At 44.0% G+C, this 6,015-nt stretch overlaps 1 pseudogene; it reads left to right on the top strand.

Annotated features, from left to right (window-relative positions):
• The first annotated feature begins 4,131 nt into the window (after window positions 1-4,131).
• Window positions 4,132-5,793, top strand: LOC113837955 (annotated as a pseudogene).
• Window positions 5,794-6,015: the final 222 nt, after the last annotated feature.

The following is a 6,015-nucleotide window of genomic DNA, read 5'->3' as shown; positions in this document are numbered from 1 at the left end:
GTTTAAGACCAAGGGTATATGATGTACCCCTGATGTGTGCTCTTTGTCAACATGTTTTAACAATGTTAATATTAACATGCTTAATAGAAGAGCAAATAAGAAAATACTACATGTGTCTAACCAAAGAATCATTTACATCTTTGGTGGAGATATAATGAAATAGAATATTACACAGTCAACTTTGTATCTCATAATATAGTTTGTTGTATTCTGGATAGGTATATAGTTTTTTACCATTCCTGCTTCTTCATGATCCAGTTTTTATCCACTTGGCACTCATCTTGAAGAATTGCCTCTTAAAGGAATTTTTGAGAGATGCCAGGTATTGTAAAGACATATTTGTTTTTTGAAAGTGTGTGTGTGTGTGTGTGTGTGTGTGTGTGTGTGTGTGTGTGTGTGTGTGTGTGTGTGTGCGATGATGATGATTATGGGTTAGAATAGGTAACAGATATGTGGTTCTGGAAGAAAATTTCTGGCTTTTCTTTTAGCCATACTCAAATGGTGATCAAGGTCAGGTGCCAATATTACACACCACAGATGTTTTTCCTTCTGGGGCAGCTTACTAGTGCTCAAGAAACCTTAGAAACATTACATCAGTAAAATACTGTTTCACTTCAAATTATAATTTTATTGTCGTTTAAGGAAAGAGCAACACAGTAAATACTTACACTGCCATCTGTCTGCATTTTGTTAGTTTATTCTTGGGAACTAAATACTTATGGTACCAGCACCAATGTCCCCAGGAGCCAGGAGATAAAAGTCTAGGGATGTTGTGATGAGCCATCACATCTGCTGTTCCCATTGTAGGTGGGTAGTGCCTGAAAGGATTACTTGTTTTCTTGGTCACTGTTGTTGGAGGGGGATCTTTAAGGACCAAGCTCTTACTCCACCTCTGAAGACTTTTGTGACAGTAGCTTGGTTGCAGGTTTACACCTTTCTCCACTGGAATGCTGATGAGGTGACAGAGTTTCTTCACTGAAGACAAGGCCTCAGGAGGTATTGAGGAGACTGTCTGGTGTCCTCCACTTCTTATGGGGTGTGGGAAAGGCCTTAGCTACACTTATTTGCCCAGATGCTGACCAGCGAGGCTCCCTGTGGTCACAAGGGACAGGAGTCAGCTTTTAATCCCTTGCACTTCCTGGGAGGGTGAGTAGTCTGGGCTGAACCAAGGCCCTGCCTACTTTACCACAGGTGCATCCATGGAGCAAAGGGGGCCAAGATGTCCTCTACCCACCACCAGGATGCTTCTGTTCCTAAGGTGTTCAGCAGCCCTTTTTTTGTAAGTTGTAGCATTAAGCTAATTTGAAAGATGAAGCTGGCTGTGCCAGGTAACTCTTAATTGGCTGGCTGACTGGCATTTGATGTTGGTATGTTGAACTGAAAAGTACTGATGCCTTTTTGTGGATAATCTGCCATATCCTATTCTCAATTTCCTGCCCTTCCCCCACCTCTAAGTGGCACTAACTCTTCACTCCTCCTCCTGTCTCTTCTCCCCCTGCCACTTCCCCTACTCCCCTCTCCTGTCTCTCTGCTTTCCTCCAAGGCTTCCCTTGCTGCTCTCCTCCCTCTGTTCCCTTGCCCTCTGGCTGCCTCCTCCCCTTCCTCATGCCCCTTCCTTCCCAGTCCTCTGCTCAGGTGCATTTGATCAGGTAACACAGAGAACTTCACCTGTGCTGTCTCCCCAAAAAATGTGCATTCCAGTGCACCAGCAGCCAGTGTACAACTTATTCCACCTGAAACCCTGAATAAAGTCAGGCTCTGGACTTCAAAAGTGGTCTTGAGCTGCTGTCTGTGCATTTCAATTTTGTTCACTTTTGTAATTTGAATTTGGTTTTCTTCATAGAACACTTGCCAAGGCAGAGAAGGAGGGAAATATCTGACTTTTGAGTATAACTGAAGACCAAATGAGGAAAAATGGATGCAAGACAAAGGCAGTGCCCTGAATTCTTTCTCTGTGAAACCTTCAAAGTCCTCAGCCATGAAGAGAAGTGAAGCCAAAAAGGTAAGGTTATACAAATGGGATGTTGACTTTGAGAATGTACAGTTAGGGTTAGAATCAGGGTTACCGTTATACTTATGATTAGGTTTGGGGTTATACTCATGGTTGGGGTTAGGGTTAGGATTACGTTTAGGGTTCAGGGTTCAATATTAGGGTAAGGATTAGGATTATGTTTAGGTTTCAATGTTACACTTGAGGTTAGGGCTAGGATGAGAGGTAGGGTTAGGGTTAGTATTAGTGGTAGGGTTCATGGTTAGAGTTAGATTTAGGGTTAGTGGTAGTGTTCAGGGTACAGGGATATGGTTATGTTTGTTTAGGGTAAAGGTTAGGGGTTAGTGTTAGGGTTCATGTTAGGATTATGGTTAAAGTTCAGGGTTCAGGCTTAAGGTTAGAGTTAGTGTCAGGTTTAGGGATAGAGTAAGGGTTAGTGTTCGGGGTAGGGTTCAGTGAAGGGTTCATGTTATGGTTAGGGTTAGTGTTAGGGTTCAGGTTTAGGGTTAGGGTTAGGTTTAGAATTAAAGTTAGAGTTAGAAGTTAGTATTAGGGTTAGGGTTCAGGGTTAGGGTAAAGGTTAGGGTTAGGTTTATGGGATCGGTTTAGGGTTAGTGTCAGGGTTAATTTCAGGGTTGAGAATTATTGTTAGGTTTAGCGTTCAGGGTTAGGGTTAGTGTTATGGTTATGGTTATGGTTACCATTAGTGTTAGTTTATGGTTAAGGTTTTGTTTTGCTTTAGGGTTCATGTTAGATTTATGGTTAGTATTAGGATTCATGGTTATGGTTTTTGGTTAGGGTCAGGGTCTAGGATTGTGGTTATGGTTAGGGTTACTGATAGGGTTAGGTTTAGGGTTTGGGTTTGGGGTAGGGTTAGGTGTCAGGGTTTAGGGTTAGGGTTAGGGTTTAGGGTTGTGGCTATGGTTAAGTTTACTTATAGGGTTAGGGTTAGGGGTTGGGATAGGGTTAGGTTCAGGGCTAGGATTCAGGGTACAGGGTTAGGGTTATCATTTGTTTATGTTTGGGGTAGAGTTAAGGTTAGGGTTTAGGGTTAGGGTTCATGGTTAGGGTTATGGTTAGAATTAGGGTTCAGGTTAGAGTTAGAGTTGGTGTTAGGTTTAGGGATAGAGTAAAAGTTAGTGTTAGAGGTGGGGTTGAGGGAAGGGATAATGTTAGGGTTAGGGTTCAGAATTATGGTTAGAGGTAGGATTAAGGGTTCTGGGTTAGGTTTAGGGTAAGTGCTATTAGGGTTTTGGTTAAGGTTAGTGTTAGGTTTTGGGTTAGGGTATTGAAACCCAGGCCCTGTGGAGTGTCTAAGAGTTGTTTTCCAGCATAACCACAGGTACCTCCTGTTTATCTGACCTCACCCCATAGCATCAATATCCTGTTGTGAAACCTTTCACCTGGGGGTTTTTGTAAGTTTGTACATAAGGCTGCTCCACAATAAAGGTAAGAGTTATTCTGTCAGAAAATCAACCAGCATTTGTTGTTCATTCAAATCCCCAGGCTTTCACCCAGTTCTCAGACTTAGTTGTGGTGCAGGCAGCCACAAGTGGAGGTTCCACTGATATTGGGAAAGAAAGGAGACCCTGACAGAAAACCCTCAGAAGGCTGGCCAGAAAGGAAGGAGTTGTGAAGGTGGATTGCAAAAGATACTATAAAATAAAATAAAATAAAATCTCAACAAATAAGAGAGTTGGATTATAAAGGCACTAGAAAAGGGTTGCCTCACCTCCTAAGAGTTGGATTGAAAAAGGAGTACCTCAACTCCTGAGAGATTTGGATTATAAGGCACTGTAAAAGGGGTACCTCAACTCCTAAGAGACTTGGATTGAAATAGAGAAAATTCACAGAGAAACTTTAAAGAGACAAGGTTCTGGTAATATCTCATTTTAAATTTGGATTAAGCAATAATGCTAAGAAAATTATTAAAGAAATATGGGAAATCATCTACTGAGGAATCCCTCCCCTGTGAGCTGTGCACAAACAGCCAGCTAATCCAGCAGCCTGTGCCTTTGTCCACTCCAGCCTGCTGCAGCCTGAAGTCATCTGGCAACAATGTGGTGTGCACGGGCTGGCTGGGGAAGTTGACTCTGGAGAAAAAGTTGGGGCAGTATGCTTGGAAGAAACACTGGTTTATCCTGCGGAGCGGTAAGATGAGTGGTGACCAAGATATTCTAGAATATTATAAGAATGAACACTCCAAGAAACCCCTGCGGATCATCAACCTAAACTTCTGTATGCAGTTGAATGTAGGTCTGATCTTCAACAAAAAAGAACCCCAAAGGAGTTTTATGTTTGATATCATCACCAATGAGAGCACCTTCTACCTTGTGGCTGAGACAGAGGCTGCCATGAATAGGTGGGTCCAGAGAATCTGCCAGATCTGTGGCTTCAGTCAGACTACAGAGAGCACTGACGCCCTGAGAAAACTTTCTTCAGTCAACCATAGTTTCTGCTCTTCTCCAGCTGAGTTCAGCAGCTCCAGTCAGCACCTTCTCCAAACAAGGAGGTGCTCAGCCCTTTCACACTCTAGCCAGCCCACTGTGTCAAGCCACATCCAGCCTGCCTTGTCCACCAGTACACCTCAGGAGTATCAACACTCACACCAATGCATAAGCCAAAGGACAGAAAATGCCAGAAGTGCCAATTTTTCTCAGATCACCAGACAGGAGAGTGACACAGCCACACAAAAACTTGCCCAGGGCAATAGACACTGTATCTGCGGAGTCAGTGGTCAAGTCCATGGCTTCTATAGCCTTCCCAAGCCAAGCAGACAATTCAAAGAACATGCTTTTGGCCTCCCCCATAGCCACCTAACAGGGAGCCTCACAGTGTCTGAGGCAGACAATGAGGATGTGTACACCTTCAAGGTACCCAGCAATACCCTCTGTCGGGAATTTGGAGACCTCCTAGTGGACTCAGCCATAGCTCCCCCACCACAGCACCCCAGGACACCTCAGTGGGGCAGCCCTCAACAAAGACCTCCAGTCAATGACTACAAATACCCAGCACAAGGCGTAGAAACCACCTGCTGGTCTGCTAAATCCCCAAAAAGGACTATCATGAGTCAATCAGACAGTGGCAGCTCTGATGACAACTGTGTGCCCAGAAACCCAGGTTCTTCTACTTTGCTGTCTATGGAACAAACAGGGGACAATTCCCACAGTGCCTACATCCCCATGAACACAGTGCCCCGTGACTTTGACACACTAGGCTATCCATCCACAGCCCTTCCTATTCATAATGTCTCTGGCCAAGAAAGGGAGATCCAGCCACCCCCAATCAATCGCCACCTCAAGCCTGGCCGAAAAGCAAAGCCACCACCTCTTGACCTGAGAAACAACACTGTCATCAATGAGCTCCCTTTCAAGTCACCTGTCACCAAGTCTTGGTCCTCCCAGGACTGCCATTCCATCTCCGCAAATAATATCACCAACACAGACTCCAGAGACAGCGAGGAATACTATGTCCTTATGCAAAACCCAATGTCTTCATCCCTTGTACCCAGTGGCACTAACAGCCCAGCTCTAAAAGAGTATTGGCAGTAAGAATTACATAGCCCTGAACTTCTAGCCAGTCTCCCTGAGCCCTCATTGCAAGCCATCCATATCATCTGTCTTATCAGATGAAAAAGTAAAATATGTCCAAATAGATAAAATAAAAGACCCAAGCCCTACAAAAGACCATACAAAAATGGACAAAGATACAGCAGTCCTCAAGACCCTCCAAAGATGCCAAGCTATGGTAAGGATGGCCACCCCATGACACTGCCTCTCCTTTGTTAGTTTTGTTCAAAAGATGTATGTTCTGTATGTATGTTGTGTTCACACACACGTGTAAGAAGTGTGATCGTAATTGTGTGACTGTTGACACAAGAATGCTATTGTGTTGTCTTTGAGTTGTTTAATTGCTGGGGAGGAGCAACAGTTGTTAAAGTACAGGTTACTTGGGAGGGGAATTTCTGCTTTTGTTTCCATGGAGGATAAAGAGCTGTGGATGCCATCCTGACTGGTGTGGTTTCA

This window comes from Cricetulus griseus, unplaced genomic scaffold, assembly GCF_003668045.3.
Source record: "Cricetulus griseus strain 17A/GY unplaced genomic scaffold, alternate assembly CriGri-PICRH-1.0 unplaced_scaffold_1, whole genome shotgun sequence".
In the NCBI taxonomy this organism is placed as follows: domain Eukaryota; kingdom Metazoa; phylum Chordata; class Mammalia; order Rodentia; family Cricetidae; genus Cricetulus; species Cricetulus griseus.
The sequence above is the reverse complement of the archived record's forward strand: the minus strand, read 5'-3'. Positions and strand labels throughout refer to the sequence as shown.